We start from the raw sequence: 19,583 nt of genomic DNA, 5'->3' as shown, positions 1-19,583 counted from the left end.
AGCCATGTGCAAAAGAATGAAACTAGGCTGCTATCTATCACCATACACCAAAATTAACTCAAAATGGATGAAATACCTAAACATAAGACCTGAAACAATAAACTGCATAGAAGAAAACACAGGTACTAAACTTATGGACCTTGAGTTCAAAGAGCATTTTATGAATTAGAGCCCAAAGGCAAGCGAAGTAAAAGCTAAAATAAATGAACAGGACTATATCAAACTCAAAAGCTTCTGCACAGCAAAAGAAACCATCAGCAAAATAAAGAGGCAACCAACAGAATGGGAGAAGATATTTGTAAACAACACCTCCAATAAGGGGCTAATATCCAAAATATATAAGTAACTCATGCAACTCAATAACAAAAAAACAAACAATCCAATTTAAAAATGGGCAGAGGACATAAATAGACATTTCTCGAAAGAGGACATACAAATGGCCAATAGACATATGAAAAGATGCTCAACATCACAATCATCAGAGAAATGCAAATAAAAACCACAATGAGCTATCACCTCACATCAGTTAGAATGGCTATCATCAACAAGACAAATAGTAACAAGTGTTGGAGAGGCTGTGGAGAAAAAGGAACCCTCATACACCGTTGGTAGGAATGCAGACTGGTGTAGCCGTTATGGAAGGCAGTGTGGAGGTTCCTCAAAAAATTATGAATAGAATTACCATATGACCCAGCAATCCCTCTCCTGAGTATCTACCCAAAAAATCTGAAAACATTTATCTGTAAAAACATATGGGCTCCGATGTTCACTGCAGCTTTCTTTACAGTGTCCAAGACATGGAAACAACTAAAGTGTCCTTTGATAGATGAATGGATAAAGAAGATGTGGTATATATACACAATGGAATACTGTTCAGCCATAAGAAAAGATGAAATACTTCCATTTGCGACAACATGTGGATGGACCTTGAGATTATTATGCTAAGCGAAATAAATCAGACAGAAAAAGTCGAGGACCATGTGACTTCACTGATATGTGGGATATACAACTGAAAGCAACAAAGGAACAAGACAAACAAATAAAGAAACAAAAATTCAAAGACACAGACAATAGTTTAGTGGTTACCAGAGGGCAAGGGGGGAGGGGGGTGGGTGGTAGAAGAGGGTAAAAGGGATCAAATATATGGTGATGGAAGGAGAAATGACTCCGGGTGGTGAGCACACAATGTGATATATAGATGATGTATTACAGAGTTGTACACTTGAAACCTATATAAATTTACTAACTATTGTCACCCCAATAAATTTTAATTTTAAAAAATTCCTGGATGTTTACAGGCTTTGTATGTTTGCTTTGTGAGAAAAATTTAGTTACAGTGAGTTGAGAACTGAGTCTTTCTCCATTATTTTTTTATGAAATGGGATAAACCTTTTCAGTTTGCATCCTTGATTCTATTCTCAGTTCTAGCAAGTTAACTGGAATTAAATTAAGCACTTGAAGCCTGCTGGCATAGAGGTCAATAGAACAAGGATTACAGCCAGACTGCCTAAATTCTAATTTTTACAAGCTGTGCAATTTTGGGGCAAGGCCCTTAACCTTTCTGTGCCTATTTTCTATATGTAAAATGGGGAAAATAATGTACTGCACTCATAGAGCTATTATGAGTTAATACATGTAAATCACTTAGAAGTCCTTGGCACTTAGTAAATATGTATTCTTTAAGGACATTTAGTATAATTGTCAGGATCGAAGAGGCTTTCATTTAGCATAGATCCTCTGGAATGAGCAGGTGTGTTCTTTCCTTACTGACTAGATTTTTAACACTATTTATGGAATAAATTAACAGACATCCTCACCCCCTCTCTCACCACCAATGTCCAAGTACTCAAGTTCTTCTTTTCCCCGTTAGTTACCAGTTTTGTTGTCAGAATTCTGTCTCCAAAAACCCTTTGCATCACCTGTGTTTCCCCAGCTCAGCCTGCTTTCCCTTATCCCCATTCTTTGCCTGTTGACAGGGGAAAAAATGATCTCAGAATAGATGTAGTTAAGAGAGGAGCTAAGGACTTGGCCTTATTTAGGAGGTGAATAAAGGTAATGAATCAGATTAGAATTTACCAAGAACACTTACAGAAGGCACAGTAAAGATAGACTAAACTGGCTGCTTTATGAACTAATATCCACACAGTTAAAAGATGTTCAATTTTCTGCCTGGTTCAGACCCTAGGATGGAAGTGAGAAAGTGTTTTCTTACTTCCTTCACACTGGTGAATGGCTTCAGATGGCAGGCTGCCTGTTGAGATTCTCAATTCAGCTTCATGAGATTTCAAGTGTGTGAAAACTCTTCTAGAAATATGATAGTCTTTCTTGATGTTTGGAAGTGTTGTAGATTTTCTCCTGTGCTTTTAGTGAAGTATGGAGTTACCACTAGCTAAATGTCATTTTTATTTCAGATGACTTGTTTTGTTTTTATCCTTCTTTAGCAACTGGATTCTAGCCTTTGGGATCCAGCCTTCTCTCTACTCCAAATCTGCAGATTTTGACCCATTTATATTTACATCTTCTCCATTCCAGTTACTATGCTGTGTAACAAACATCCCAAACTTGGTACGAAGCAACCATTTCAATATGTTCATGGATTCTCTGAGTTTCTCACAATATGACGGAGTTCCAAAAGCATATGTCACCAAAAAAGAACAAAAATAACCAAAAAAAGGCTGTAATTCCTTCCGTGATCTATTCTCAGAAGTCACACAGCGTCATATTCACTGTAGTCACAAGTTACCCAGATCCCACCTCTTGGAGAGAGAGATGTCAGAGTCCTATTATAGGAAGAGCATGAGGGACGATCATATTATTGTGTCAATCTTTGGAAAATACAATGTGCTCCATACCACTCGGACTCTAATTAACCTGGTCAGGTGTTCTGTCTCAGGCATAATATCACCTCATCACTGGCTCCTCACAGGTGGTGGTATCCTGCCATTTCTCTTCTGGACACTTGTATCCTAAGACTTCCATGTCATTTTCCTTCCATGGCTATGCCCTGAGCCCAGTTGCCCACCTGTGCTTGGTTTTGCTCATCACCACTATTTTCATTCAGAGTCAGTTTTATCCTTTATCTGTCTGTCTCTTCTCCAACAAAGAAGCAAATTCCATTTATTTCATCATTAGTCATAAGTAGTATTACTAGGTCCAGACACTAATGTTCTTATTTATTTTTCCCACAATCCTAGGCATGTATGATTAAGTATAACTGAATGCATTACTGGCCCTGTGTAATCAGAGACTAAATCTGGTTATTTCCTAACTTGGGGCAGAACTAGAAAGAGAATCATGGATCAGCCGAGACTGAATTCAAAGCTACTGCTAATCTAGTGTTAAAATGCCAAAACACTAGGATTCCACTCAAACCCCACATACTAAGGTTTGTCCTGGTGGGGACAGTGAGTATTAAGAGCTATCAGAGAAAAGTGGAGATTACAGATCGATCTTAGAGACCCAATTGTTTTTAAAAATCCACTATTTCAAGAGGGTACCAAAAAATTCAAATGAAGAGAGAAAACAGATGTTAACTGCAGCAAATAGGCTATTAGACACGTTGTAAGGCAGAAAATCACGGCCATGGACTTAAAAAAACAATTTTACTTGATTAAAGAAGATTACTTGGAAAATACCAAGAAGAAGGAAATCAAAAACACTCATAACCCAGAGATAAATGGTATGTATATTTTAGTGAATTCTTTTCCTGGTAATTTTGTACATATGATTTTTTTTCATAATTTTAACAGAAATGGCATTTTACCCCTACAGCTAAGTATCCCTCTTTTTTGACCATATTATTTCATGCCCTATGTCGTTAAATATTACTTGAAAATTGCATTGCTAATGACTGAACACTATTGAATTGTACGAACATAATATATGTAATCTCTTTCTTATTGTTTTACATGTAGGCTGTTTTCACTGTTTTCATATTTTCACTACCATAAATACACTGTGAGGCATATCCTTCTCTATTCATAAGGTTTACACATTTATTGGATCCCATTTCCATCGGCCACCATTACCGGTTTAGAGCATTCCACCCCCAACCACTCAACAACACTGGGTATTGTCATTTTTAAAAACCTAAGAAATTATGATAATTGAAAAACTGTATTTTATTTTAGTTCACACTTATTTGATTATTAACAGAGCAGAACATTTTTTATTTTTCTACTAGCCATTTAAGAGTCTGCTTCATGAATTCTGCCCACAGTCCACACACACACGTATATATTGTTGGTGTGTGACAATAATATCTGAAGAATAGATTTACACATCAGTCAGGGCTCTTAATTGCAAGGAAAGCAAGAAAGAGGGAAAGAGAGAAAGAGAGTAAAAGGACGAGAAAAGGGGAGAAAGGAAAGAAGGAAAAAGAAAGGAAAAGGATTATGATAAAAGGATTTGAGGTAGTTCATAGGGCCTTTAGGAAGGCTTGAAAACCAACCTCAAGGCTAAACAGCCAGGAAACGTGACAAACACCTTCCTTTTCAACTGATTCTGGTGAAAAAATAGGACCCCCAAGGCAAGAGCCCCCAAAAAGAAAGATTTCCTTGTCCCCTGTGTCTCATTTCACTAGCCTGTGAGTCAAAATCCAATACTGGCATGGCCAATTTACAGAGACTTCATGGGAAAGAGATTTCTGTCTCTTCCCGAAGCTCCTAAAATGGAGATTTCCCAAATATAGACAAAAAGGTGTGGTGTTGAACTGCTGAAACAAATGTGAAGCGCCTGCTACAGCTTAGAGTGAGGGTCTCTTCTTTATTTCTTTGCCCTTGGCATGACCCACTGTATTAAAACAAAGCAGAAGTCAGTGATGATATGGGCATCCATGAGGATCGCCTTAAGAGAAAATCATCTCCCAGTGACACCTGCAAGAAAGATGTCATTTATGCCCCATTATAACTCATTAATTGATCAGAAGCTCCTCCAGCTGTGCCTTATTCTCCACCATGTCTAGATGGCACCTTGCAGTCATTCCTTGTGCAATGCATCAAGATTTCCAAATCCAAAGGAAACCACGAGGGTATGATCACTTCTTCTGAGAAAAGACATCAGTGCCTCTGATTAAGCTTTCTCAGCTGTGCAGCCATCAGGCCAGGCTGAGTGAGTAAGCAGTAGGCCAGATGTGCACAGCTGAAAGCACACTTTCATGTAATCGACAGTCATTTGGCCTCGCCATTTATTTTATCTAATGAGACAGGAGATCCACTGGACACAAAAGCCTACAGCGTAATCAATCAACAACACTGTTTTCTTGTTCTCTGCTTGTCTCAGTTTCCTCTACCACCCAGAAGCCTTCTTGCTACTGTCTTAATGGTTTTTCAGGCTTCAATCACCTTTAATTAAGCTTTTCACAACTCTGATATTAATTTGACATTTCCCAGGCACTTACCATGGATATATCCACTTGAGCTACTCCAAAGCTTTCAAAATCTAGGTTATTGTGGAATATGTTATGTTCTGTCTAAAATTTATGCTACTTAGATGGTCCAAAGGCTTCCAGATAAAGAACTCAAAATTGTGCTGAAGAGCTTCCATTCTCCGCCTCTGATCCACTGTCTAGCCGTCATTGTTCTCTGCTCAGAAAGCTGACCTTGCCCTCTGGCTTCTGGCTTGGTTTGGCCAATGGGGAGCATGAGCAGGAGACTGATGGGAGACAGGAGGGTGAGGATGGCATTTATTCCCCCAGCTTCTGCCCTGCACTTCTCCTGTCAGGCAGCCCCTTCCACACAGCTCTGTCTCCAGTTCCAGTGAGCACTCTCTTCTCTTGCCCCTCCAAGCCCCAGGGGAATATTGGTGCCCCCCTGTCCCTGGGCACTGCCCCTTTGCCATCTTTGTGAACAGTTCTCCAATTGCCCAATCTGACATGCCATCTCTTTTCTGCCAGGATCCTCAGAAACATCAACTAATAACACAAGACTATGATGCTGCTCAAAGAGATTACATTTTTTCCTCCATTTTTGAAATCCTATCACCATGTCTGCAATTTACTTTGGATTTTATGTTAAAAAGATGTACTGGTGGATAGAAATGTGATAAAGCAAGCATAGTAAAATGTTAGTGGTAGAATCTTGGTAGTGAGTAAGTATAACACACGGAAGTGTTCAGGGTAAAATCTTTCCAACATTTCAAAATCCTATCATCACAAATATGGAGGAGACTTAAACTATGAAGTGACTATTGCTGAGGAAATACGAAGTACGAAAGCTGACACAAGAAAAAGCAAACTGGAGTCGTCTAATAACCATGAAAGAAACTAGAAAAGTTCCCCAAGTATTGCCCTGTAAAGTATGCTAGGTTGTTGTGGTCTTACAGGTAAGGTCTTTAAAGCATTGAAATAACTAATAACCCCCATACAATATCATCAGTACAATTTTTGTCTGCATTTTTCATTATTTCTTTAGGAAAGATTCCCAAAAGTGAAACGACTGATTCAAAGAGTATAAAAAAGTTTATGCATCTTAGCTCTCTTGACTGATTTATAGTGGGTATAACTATCACTGTATTTTCATTTTCACAACTCCCCGGTCCGATGGCCAATCTGTTCTACATGTCCTATATATCCTCTGGGCTTGCAGGCAGTTCCATGATGTCACTCTCAATGTCCTCTTGCAAAGCAAGGCACGTATACACATTTTTGACATCTGCTGTGATATTTGTCACTAATTTGAGAGAAAAATGGATAGTACATAAGGGTAACTTATTAATGAAGAATTAGAATGCAGGTAACAGTATGACCCTATAAAGTAGTACTAGACTGCTCTGTAGACCTGCTTAGCCACATATAAGTGTTATGAGAGAGAAAAAAATAACAACAAGCCTGTCTCTTGATTGGTCAATTCTTTTTTTAAAACTTTTTATTTTATAGGCTGAGTAAGCATCATTTCCAAATTCTCCCAAGTCTCATTACTTTAGGGAGGCTTCGTAATAACTGTACATAGTATTTTACTCAAATCATTGAATTCTCGGATTTTAATGATGCTATATGAGTTTCCAGAAAAGAGAAGCGGGTGGGGGAAAGTATATTTAGAGAATAAGTGACGCAGTGAGAGGGAAAGTTCTACAGCTTTCACATAATGGCAGAACCTGCCAGGCTACAACTGCCATAAGGAACAGCAACAATAGCCCGGAGGGATCTGGAACTCCCAGCGCCTAGAACACGTCTGTACCAAGCGTCATGCATTCCCAACGTCAATATCAGCTTACATGGGGTGGGTCCATAAGAGCATCACCACAGCCATTTTTCTAGCATGTATTGGGAGGCCAAGGTTCCAGTAACAATCAGAGGTGCTAGGCCACATTACGTGTCCCCGGGGATGATGTGCATGGACACTGGAACCCCCATGTAGGGAACCCTCTCCCCTACAATGGCTGAGGACCAGTGAGAAAGGCCCAGTCAGACCACAGGAGTCAGCCTAGGGGAGCACATAGGACAGCAAAGAACAGACATGCTGATGCCGAGAGAGAAATATTCACCAAGCAATTATAAAAGGAGCAAGCAAAGCAAGGGAAAATAGAAACAGAGGATGTAGAAGGAGGGAATGGGGAAGGGACATGCATGCTGTTGTAAAGAGTCTTAAAATGCAAGCATAAATTTTGGGACAGTATGAAACATGGAATGTAAAGGCACACAAACTTTGGAGTTAAGTCTGGTTTAAAATCCCAGGGTACTCACTAGCCATGTTATGTTCGGCAATTTACTTGTAAGTAAACCTTCCTGAGCCCTTGGCTTCCACTCTGTAAAATGAAATACTGCCACCTAAATTACAGGCTTTTCTGTAAAAATTATTTTAAATAATATACTAAGTATCAATACAATGCCTGGCACATAAAAAATGCTCAAATACTTGATGCCCACCGTCACTCAGATATCAGCTGAAATCTCACTGCCCATGTATTAGGCTGGCACTAAAGTAATCATAGTTTAAAAGGTTAAAAACAATTGCAAAAATCGAAATTACTTTTGCACCATCCTAATAGATTGATAGCTCCAACTTCATACACTGTGGAACTCTAAAGACCCCTCAATATTTTTTAAATTCTCAGGAACATGTGTGTGAGTAAGTGAGTGTGTGTGTGTGTGTGTGTGTGTGTGTGTGTGTGTATGTGTGTGTGTTTTGGGGTGAATGGAGATTTAAGTCAATAAATCAGATGACAAAAGTGTAGATTCCTTTATTTTATATTAACTTATCTTTTTCTCAATTTTAGAAGAAAACATGGGCATGCCAATTAAAAGTAACACTCTTCACATTAAAATATACTTTCTAGTTATTTCCACTCCTTTGAGTAAGTACTCTGTCAATTCATGTCTCAAATTCCCCATCAACGGTGTTTCTCTCCTTCTTAAGGGATCACGCCCCCCACCCACCTTTCTATAAGAGTTTCTGACAGCGGGGGAAGCTTACACCCTCCAGGCAACAGGGGAGGAGTGTCTTGTCCTGTCGTCCTTCCTTGTGGTTCCCGTTGAACTCAAGGCTGAGGAAAGGCTGAGGAGCGCTCACTTCACGCAGGATTTAGGCAGCAGATCTCTGTCCTCCGTGCAACACTTGTCTCCACAGATGGGGTCAACTGTGGTTGAGGCCTGGGTTTTCCTTGATCCTTCTGTCATCATCAGCTCTTGCAGGCTCAGCTGATCTTCTGAGCTCTTATGACTCCAATTAATAGGTGTGGCCAATCCTCCTTGAAGCCCTAGGCCCCAGGGTTGTTTCCGCCAGAACTTGCCAGAGAAGTGCCCATCAGATGTATATGGTATTTCCATGGAGCACAGAGGTCAAGTCTGGTCCTTTCCTCATTATCCATAGGCTATGAGAACAGGGTGGTAGGTGTGAGGGGGAAAATGGCATCAAGTCTTCACTCTGCATTCTACAATGCCAGTTCGATCCTACTGTGGTCACCACATGTGGACATCAGGCATCTCTGTTGAGTTTCTTCCAGAGTCACAAACAAGACACAGGTATAAGACCTCTCTGCTTTGACCTCTCCCTCAACCTACCGTATGTGGATTTCTTACTTCTCAGGTCCCGGGAGCCAAGGCCCACGGAATGGAGGCCCTGGATTCCTGGGGGTGGGGAGCAGAGTCCTCACCTCCTAAACTCCCTCCTTTCTTCCTACCCCTGCAGAAGACGTCAATGTCCACTTCTTGTCACATAGTATTCCCTATATTCACAGTCTGGATCTTCTCAATGCCAGTTTCGAATAAACAACTATGATCAGAGCCAGGAAGACTTGAGTCTTGACATATAAAAGGGAGATCTTTATAGTCTTCAAGACAATCACAAGCTGCACATTGACTCTCTCCGATTGCTTTGGGGCTTTAAAAATCCCAACATTCCTTAAGGCAAAGGTTGCTTCTGGTTGAATATGAGGTCACAAGAGTCAAATGTGAGAGGGGAAAATATACTAACATATTCTAAAACATTCTCATTGTATCAACATCTCTGGGGTTGTCTCTTACCCCACATTCCCAATTCCAATAGATCAGTTCAGGTCCCGAACCACCTTGCCCTACTGAGCTTGTTGTCTCTTTCTCACCTAGACACAAATAGTCCTGGGATTTACACACACGTGCAGAAGCAGAGATCAGACACCTCCACAAGCTATTATGAGATATAGAACAAACTTTATTAAAGGGTCGGGCGTGACACGAATAAGAGATTTATATTTTAGGAAAGCAAACAACTAAAATTGAACACTAGGCTATTTTATCCCTCAAAGTTCACTGGCCCACCCACCACTGTTGAGTTTTCACTGGCTTCCCCACTATTTAGTCCACACCACCTCCTTCCTAGCTCCTTTTTCTCCCTCTGTCTTTAGTCTTAACTCTTTTCGTCCTGACTTTTCTAAGGCAGTTCTTCTCCAGCTCCAACGTGCATGGGAATCATCTGGGGATCTTGCAACCATGTAGATTCTGATCCAAAAGGTCTATGGTGGGCCCAAGATTCTACATTTCTAACAAGCTCCCAGACGTTGCCCATGCTGCTTGTCCAGGAACGAGGCTTTGAGTAGAAGGCTCTTGGGAATTCCATATTTTTCTTTTATGCAGACCAGTTCTTCTCTTCCTATGACCAAGCTACATTTCCAAACTGACCTTTCGCCTTTCCAAAACTAGCTCCCTACTTCATCGCATCCCACTAGCCCCCATCCCAGGATATTTTCATTTAAGGGAGCATTAGTTTTAAGCTGACTTCCAGCCTGACCATGTAAGCAAAAATAACAAGCACATAGGTGAGGAACTTCTTGTTGTTAAAAATAAGAAATGAAAACGCAAAACATCCCAAGCCAATGCGATGGAGTTTGCCAGGGAGGCTTCTAAATTTGCTCTGCTGTGAATTCAAACTGGGACCCTGGGAGCTTCAAATCTTAGCTACTTTATGAGGTGATTAGTAATTAAAAAATGCCTCAAAAAAAAAACACACACAAAAAAAGTACTGAAGAAGATTTACACCCAACCCCTATTTAGCATCTGAACACAGAAGCACTTGAGAAATGTAAAATGTTTTAATCACTCCAAATTGCCAAAGCACAAACCAGGCCAAGAGTGTCAATTACTTCTAAAATAAGATGCAATGCAGGTGTTATGAAAAATCTAAAGCAGCCTGCTCATTTTAAATTACTCTTCACTCCCTGTGCCCGTAGGGGAGGGTGGATTGAAGGAGGCATTTTCCATCACAACATCACCAGTGAAATGACAGTGGCAATTATAAAAAAGAAACAAACAGACAGACATGCCACCCACCTCTTCTTTCTCTTTTAGATGCACGACCAAGGTTGGAGGACAAATACCTTCAGGAGAACTCTACGACTAAAATCCTAGTGGTACATTACATCATTGGTCCCATATTTTCAACCTCCCAGATTCCATGCCCTTTGTCAAGTGATTTTGAAGTTCGTCCCCCTAAAGGTATGGAGTATATTTCTCCACACCTCGATTTTGGGTTTGTCCCTATTACTTTCATTGGCTATAGAATGAAGCAGCAGGTACAGTGTATTAGCTCTGAGCCCAGGCCTTAAGCAGCCTTGTGTGATGCTTCTTGCTCTGTGGGCCTTGCACCATCACCACAACAGGACATGCCTTGCCCTCTGGTCCCAGGAGGAAGATGAGAAATTCAAGGAACAGAGCTGCCCCAACCAAAAAGAACGTGATGGAGCCCAGACTAAATCATCTGGTTCTCAGCTAACCCACAGACACTTGAGTTAAATAAAGTCACATTTCTATGCCACTGAGTTTCTGTGGTTATTTGTTCGACAGCATCATTGTAATAAGAGCAAATGGATATAGTACTAAACCAGGGGTGTCCAAACTTTTTTCAACGTTTTTTGCCAAGGGCCATGTGCAGTAAAATACACAAACAGCCGGGCCACTCACTCGAGGTGAAGCACATATTGCCTCACTTGGTTTATTTAAGTAAACTAAACATATTTTTGGAATTTGCTGCAGGCCAATTAAAAATGGATTGCGGGCCGCAGTTGGCCCGTGGGCCATAGTGTGGACACCCCTGGGCTAAATGGAGGTATTAAGAGAGCTAGGAATACCCCATCTTTGATCTGATGCTATAAATCTATCAGTATGAATGCAGATGCTATATTCCAATGTGCACAAAATTTGGAATATTCATTCCCAGTATCTCCTTAATACTGGGAGTATCATTTTGGATGCACAATTCATCATTTTCATTTTTTTTAATTTAAAACACTTTTTAGGTTTTTTTGCCAAGATCCAGGATTCCTTTCATCAATTGAATGTTAACCAGATCTTAAGATGGTGCCTGCTCTTAAAAAGTGCTTTCTAAGGGTTCTCAATGCAGGGTTATGACACATCCAGTCCCCATGACATTTCCCCACGGGGACTGTGCCTCTAGGAACTGGAGACATTCTGCTGTTTGTCCTGCAAGAGTATTCACTGGATCAGAAAGCAGACAACACTGACTTTGAATTCAAACCTGCTAGCTGTGTGGCCTTGGAGAAGTTATGTAACTTCTCTGAACCATAATTATTTGATCTATAAAGTGAGATCTCACAGAGCAGCTACATTACATAAGGGATATAGAATACCCAGATGATGCTTGACATGTACCAGTACAGATACTCAATAAATATTCATTTCTTTCTCACGCTGACTCTTACTTCTCATCTTAGGCAAGGAGCTACGACGGCTATGTGGAAAAATAACCATTTTGGTGTTAAACTAACATTATTTAATAAGGATTTCCTGAATTGCTAATATGTCTCAAGAACAGCATATTACTGTGGATACAACATGAGTAAGACACGGTCCCTGGCTTCAGTGAACTAAAGTGCAGTGGAGGACACAGTGGGGTGGGACTATTTTAAGTGCTTCACATGTGTTATCTCATTTAACTCCCTTACCAATCCCGTGAGAGCTTATCCCCATTTTGCAGTGGTCAACCAACACCAAATCACACAGTTAATAAGTAGGAAAGCAAGGACTTAAACCTGGGTAGTCTGGTTCCAGAGCCCATGCTCTTAACCACTTTGCTATAATATTATCTATTAAAATTAAGTATGTCCAGGTTCTAAGTGCGGCAATTCTACTTCCTGCCACCTCTCCTTACACTTGTGTACAAGACAATATGTATAAGAACCTTCGCTGCAGAGCTATTTATAATATTGATAAACTGAAACAACATAATGAAGGAATACACTGAAAAATGTGCATTGCATGACGCCATTTATGTTAATATTTTAGATTTTAGGTATATATATTTTAGGTACATATATGTGTAAATACATAAAAAAGTCACCAAATGGGTAACCTCTTGGGAAGAGACCAGGAAAGAAGGAGGGCGGTTCAGAGGCTTTAAGCATTATCTGCAACATTTGAAGTTTAAAAAATGAGACGATATACGAGGTCGGACAATTAAGTTCGTGAACTCAACCTAGAAAAAGTGCTACATACCTCATTGCTGAATATCACTATGGTAACCTTAGAAGTACTCCCTTTGGGAAGCTATACACCGATGCCAGTGCTTAGTCCACCCTTCAAAGCAATTTTGGAACTCTTTCTGGAATGGCCATTGGAGCTGTTGTCGTATTACCCTTGCTGTTGTCGCATTACCCTTGAATGTCATCAAAATGTCTTCCTTTCAATATTTCCTTTATCTTCAGGTAAAGAAAGAAGTCATTAGGGGGCCAGATCAGGTGAGTAGGGAGGATGTTCCAATAGTTATTTGTTTACTGGCTAACAACTCCCTCACAGACAGTGCCCTGTGAGCTGGTGCATTGTCGTGATGCAAGAGCCATGAATTGTTAGGGAAAAGTTCTGGTTGTCTAACTTTTTCACACAGCCTTTACAGAACTTCCAAATAGTAAACTTTGTTAATTGTTTGTCCAGTTGGTACAAATTCATAATGAACAATCCCTCTGACATCAAAAAATGTTAGCAACACCATTGCAACAAGTTCATGAACTTAATTGTTCAACCTCGTATTTATTACTCATTTTATTAAAAATTAGTATTTTTAATCCCTCCTTAACAAAAAAACTCAGTGAGAAACTCCAAAGGCTGACTTGCAGAATATTCTATGAGCTTAGCACCAGCTGTGTAACAGAGGAACTATAACAAGCTAAACAAAGACCAGAAAATTGTAAGACCATAGATAAGACCATTATTCTCTAAATGCATCATACATACAGAGAGGCTCTGAGGTATTAAGAGAGTAACATGTCTGTACATAGGGTTTGAGAAGGCTTTAAATATCTTACAATTTTATTTCTCAATTATACCTCAATAAAGCTGAAAAAATTAAGGGTTTGACTTCCACCCTCACATTAATGGAGACTGCGTGTAAAAACTTTATAGAATCATTTCATGGGAGCTGATGATGGAAGAGAGGGAGAATAGGCGTTCTTTGTGCTGAACAATTTAAATACAAGCTTTCAAACAGCATTAAACAGTAATTATTAGAAAAAGGAAGGCAGAGCAATTCAGTGGAGTAAACAGCCAGTTTGGCCTGAGGTGACATGGTTTTTATTCCTGGCCTTCCTGCGGTTCAGTTGCCACCTTCCAACATATAGAATTTTATACCCCAAAGATGTCTTAGAGACCAAATCCTTCTCACTGTATAGATGAGGAAACAGAGACACAGGCAGGGAAAGTAGGTTGCTAAAGATTTCCTGTAGCAGCACAGCCCAGACTAGGATCCCAGCCGGAACTCTTTTCTGATCACTGCCGAGTCTCATGGGTGAGCCTCTATTCTTAGGTGAGAATGGAGCCACCATAGTGATACTTGTGCACACCATGCACAGCTGTAACGGCACACATCTGTAACGGCACACATCTGTACAAGGCACTCTGATGTATGTAGAGGAAAGCTTTAAGCCTGAGCTCTTTATTAAGCAAAGGCTGCTCTTGAAAGAGACATGGGAGATCCAAGATACCTACATTCATTTGTTTATTCATAAATTCTTTTATTTCTAAAGTATTTTCTATGCACTTATTGGGCATCATCAGTATGACACAGTGATGACACTTTCAGAGGTAGAAATAATTCCCTTCTCAAGAATGAAATCCAGCAGACGAGTGTGAAGGCTGTGTGTCCACTGCAATGTTAGCAATATAGCATAAAATCCAGCAATATAGAAAAAGCATATATCACAACCAAGTGGGATTCATCCCAGGGATACAAGGTTGGTTTAGCATTTGAAAATGAATCAGTATAACTTACCACATTAGCAGAATAAAGGAGAAAAACATATTATCACCAAAAATGCAGGAAAAGTATTTGACAAAATTAAAAAACCTATTCATTTTAAAACTTCTCAGAATATTGAAAATAGAAGGGGGCGTCCTGAGTGCAATAAAGAGCATCTACAACAAACCTAGAGCTAACATCTTATTCAATGGTGAAACAATGGTACCCAGAATCAGGGACAAGGCAACGATTTCTATTCCTACCACTTTCTGGGATGATGAAACATATTGTTTGGGGTGGTTGTCACATTAAGTGTATATAATTGCTGAAATAATGCATTGACATCAAACTAAACAGATCTGTGTTTTATTTGCAAATTTACTACAATTTTTAAAAGGGTAAAAAATGGTTGTCAAAATCTCAGTGAGGAAAGATTCGTGTATTCCGTTTGCACTCCAATCCAAGGTAAAACATCAATGTTTTCCATTCCATTACTAAAATAAGAAATATTCAACATCAAGCAGAGGCTATATGTATCTGTTTCTTTCTTTTCTTCTTTTCTCTCCCTCCTTTCTTTCCTTCCTCCTTCTCTCTCCTGTCTCTCCTTTCTTCTTCTTTTGAGGATCCCTAGAAAACTGGCACAGATTTTTTTGAAGAACACAATTTCACTCAACCCAAGAGTTTCAAGTTTGTGTGACCAAAGCGTAAAAACACATCCAAATGCTTGTTTACCAAACCCTTCTCCATGGGTCTGGACAAACAGGGAATAGGATTCCCATCGTTCCTTTTGATCAGGAATCCAACGAGATTCAAGAGAAACTAGGTTCAAGAGAAAACAGCTTCCGTTTCATGTCAGTGCATTTCTTATGAGCATCTTTCTGGGTTTTAGTTTCCAATAGTCAAGACGGTCTCAGTGGGCCTGATCTCAACTGATCCATTTCACAGTAGGTAGATTTTTTTTTCCTGGTCCCCAATATACACCCTCTTCTCAGGATTTCCTAGTTGGACAAAGATTGACCTATGCAAAGGCAAGGAGACTTGGCCCTGGAACTAGTCCTTTGTTACCACAATAGCACTGTGTCTGTGCCCACTGAGGTTGGATCCAATTAGCTGACATAAAGAAGACAAATATTATACTTAAGACTGCAGTTTCTAGGAAAAAGCAGATATTTTTGGCTCTTGGCTTGTCAGTAATTGCACCATCTTACACAGCACTCTGATTGCAAAGTTGACACTGCCTTTGTTTCAGGAAGGTTACTTCAGGTGTTTGAAAAGGATCTTTTCCCTCCTGCGGCTTTACTTTCTTTTTCAAAACGGACTGGTTTCAAAATCATCTGTTTCATTGTCCATCTCAGATTCATTAGTTGCACTATTAAGTAAAGCATAAGTTCCTGAGTTTCTGTTTTGATCTAAGTAGTCATTTGTCCTCAAAATTGTGCCTTGTGAGGGTGAGGGTGTGTGTGTGTGTGTGTGTGTGTGTGTGTGTGTGTGTAGAATATTGCAACCATTTAATTTTGAAGAATTTGTCTGGGCCTCTGTTTACTGAGCCTTCCACTTCCAGACTGCGCTTAGTTAAATCTATCATCATATATCTGACAATATTTGTCATCATTATCCCTGCACCCAAGCCTGATCCTTTCTGATAAACAGATACTGAGTTCATATAAAATTTATTGTAACTTTCTTCCAGCACTAGGTCTCATATATCTGCCTTTCTCTGAATCCTCCTCTGGTTGAAAAGCCACTGAAACCAGGAATATATTTGAAATTCAAGACGATTGGTAATTTGGACTAGTATTTGGACTAGTCCCTCTATTTGCCAAGATATTATGCTTTCCTCCAAGACAGGCCAGGAACTTCTGATAACATAATCTCATACGAATAAAAGGAAAATGACCAACTATGTGGTTTTATCTATAAAGTCTATTCAATTCAGTGAACAGCTCTGGCCTATGTACAGAACCTCAGAAGACATAAACATTTCCCTTTATATGGTTTCTATACAATGACTATACACTCATTCTATGCAAGTTAAGGTGTTTTACAAAAAAACAATGTATTCCAAAATGCCATTATGATGGAGCCAGGAAATCAAAGGCATTATACATTCTAAACATTCTATAGATTTCTTTCAGCTCTAATATCCAGTGGTTGTACAGAATATGAGGAATCCAGGCAATAGCTAGATAGGATGTTCACATGCAATTTCTGCACTAAGTTATTGGAAGAGGAAAAGAACACCCATGTGAATGAGATATATAGGAGGTAGGAAGGAAAACCTACCAAGAAATGATAGAACCTTGGAGAAGAGGTCCACAAAAGGATACTCCAGGCATTATCTTTCTTGGCTGATAACCACAATTGTCAATACTTATTGAATGTTTATATGTGCCACATGCTGTTCCAAAGCTTTATATGCCTTAAAACATTTCATCTTCCCATGAGGTAGAGGTTATTGTCCCCATTTTACAGATGAGCAAAATAAAGCACAGAAAACACACCAAATTTCACACCGCTAATACATGGCAAATTTGAGAGGTGAACCCAGTTATGTTCCAGAGCCCATTGTGGGGACAGAGCCAGGAGTGCAGTTTCCAGGCTCTCGGCCTCACGTGGAAAGGTGCTGGCTCAGGTAGTAAACGGCCATCAACTGTGATTGGATGGCCATCAGCTGTGGCTAGTTGGCCGTCATCTGTAACCAGTGAGCCACTAGCCACTAATATAACTGCTGTGGCTACGCCAGCAAAGAATGGGGGCTAGCAAGAAGATGGTGGCTGAGCTAGCAACCGCAGAGTGTGGCAGAGTGTGGATTGCGGATTCTGTGGCTCCTGCTTCCTGTGTCTCCAACCCAGCTGCCAGTGAGACTATAGTGGTATGACTCCCCTATCTATGGCTCCGTGGGTGTTCCTCTTTGGCCTCACCATGTCCTGCGTTCTTATGTGGGGAGCGGGAGCTGAGACCCCACAGGCCGCCCTGCACAACACCCATGCTATTCCTAATGATGGTACATGATATCTTTCACTCAGTGGAATAAGAGGGTGTGGTTTTTGTCAATTATTTCTGTTTACAAGATATGGTAGCTTCCCCTGACTTAGACATGTGTATATTCCACCTGGAAATAGATGTCAAATTTTTGCTTTCAAAGATTATGCAAAGAGAGAAAATAAGATCATAAATCACGTTCTTTCATTTATGTGTTCCTTTCCATACACTTTAAACAGACTTACTGACAATCCCAGTTGCCAGATGCTAGGGTTGCAAAACTGCGTTCAAGGGAACTTGCCCTTTAGGTCCATGGGTAGGGTATGTTTTTAGTACCAAACTAATTGTGTGTTTTTCCCTCTACCTTAAAAATCATTTGTAGAACTCTGCAACATAAATCAGGTAAAAGTGAAGAGCAAGTCTTCCAGAAGCATTTCAATCACTCTTTGACAAGAAATGCTTCCTTACTTGCAGCGTTCCCAAAATAAGTGAGTGGAGCGCTTAGGTTGGCAAACACCTGGCTGGACAGTGGGATGCAGTGAAAAGAGCAATTAACTGGGAACTAGAAGATTGAATTAGCTTGATGTTGGGGACATTTCTGTCTCCTTGAGCCTTGTTTTCTCTACGTTATAGAAAAGAGTTGGATGACTAGAAATTCTCTAAGGCCTTAGATGTGACATTATATAGTTGTACAGAATTGGCTTCAGGACAGAATGTTCTTTAGAGTTTCTACTTTCTGGGGGAAGGGTCAGTGAAAGAAAACCTCTGTGGAATGTCAGAAAGAAACCCTCTTCTAGCCCTCGTTGCCTCTCCATTTCCCAACCTCTCTGCTGTTCAATCAGTTACACTTCTAGACTAATTACGTTGCAGAATCCACTGAGAAATCTAATACAACCCTCATTTCTCCTAACAACACAGCCAATTTCAAGCAGGTGCTAGGTGGTTAAAAAAAATAAAGAGGGGAAAAAAAACTCACACCAGATGTAGCCCATATAAATGCTACCACACAGGTGTTTGGAGGGGAATAAGTTCTCCAAATTATGCAAATAAGTCTCTTTTTTTGACAACTCAACTTTTTAGAACAGCTATACATATCTCTTTGAGGATGTTTATTAATTTTAAAATACCTATTGTTCACGTTTTGTAAGTTCATTCACGCAACTATATCTTCAAACTTCTCTTAAATTCTTAAAGCTAAGAGAATTAAAGGTTTGACCTTGATTTGTTCTCTGAGAACATAAGAAATGAAAAAAAGAAAACATGAATGAATTACATCACACAGATAACGTAAAAGCATAATTTCAACCCCAGCTTCATACTCTCTTCCCATTCAACCCTATCACCAGATCCATTCGTGAAAATAGCAGTTGAGTTTCCTTTCTCCTTTTTGATTTTCCCTCCTCTGATGGACTCTATTGAGCTACTGCTCAAAAAAACAAGCAGCCCCAGGGTAAGAGATAAGAGAACGGAGAAGCACTGATTGTCTATGCAGAGCATTGGATTAAAAAAAATGTTGGCTATGTTTATAAAGAGGCAGTGTTAATATTTACCAAACACAAAGGGAGATAGATGCTTTTCTTCCCTTTACTTGTCATCCATAGAGAACCTTGTATAAGTGGACATCTTGGGATAACATAATAGTATTCTAAAAGTTTTATAAAAGGGGTTTTAGACATTTTCACCTTCGAATGCCATCACATCAGTGAAAGACTTGGAAATAATCACTGCCAAAATTTTCACAAGGCCACAGCAACTTGAAGACCATAAATCCCCAAACCATTACATAATGGTCATCATATAATTTCAACAGCAAATGGGACAAAGCACATCTAGGAGTTGTAGTTATAAAGCAACAGACTCATTACCTAAAATACCATAACCAATTTATAACATTGTCACTTGTCATCAGCCAGTCCTCCACAAAGGGATGTAAACACTTTGAGC

The 19,583-nt window shown here is 39.8% G+C and overlaps 1 protein-coding gene across 5 annotated transcripts in view; it reads right to left on the bottom strand.

The window, feature by feature from the left end:
• Positions 1-19,583, bottom strand: part of CPNE4 (copine 4) — a 389,988-nt gene that overhangs the window by 239,243 nt on the left and 131,162 nt on the right. The gene's annotated exons all lie outside the window — the stretch shown is intronic.

Source organism: Rhinolophus hipposideros (assembly GCF_964194185.1).
Source record: "Rhinolophus hipposideros genome assembly, chromosome: 14".
In the NCBI taxonomy this organism is placed as follows: domain Eukaryota; kingdom Metazoa; phylum Chordata; class Mammalia; order Chiroptera; family Rhinolophidae; genus Rhinolophus; species Rhinolophus hipposideros.
Note: the sequence above shows the minus strand (reverse complement) of the source record. Positions and strands in the feature narration are given on the sequence as shown.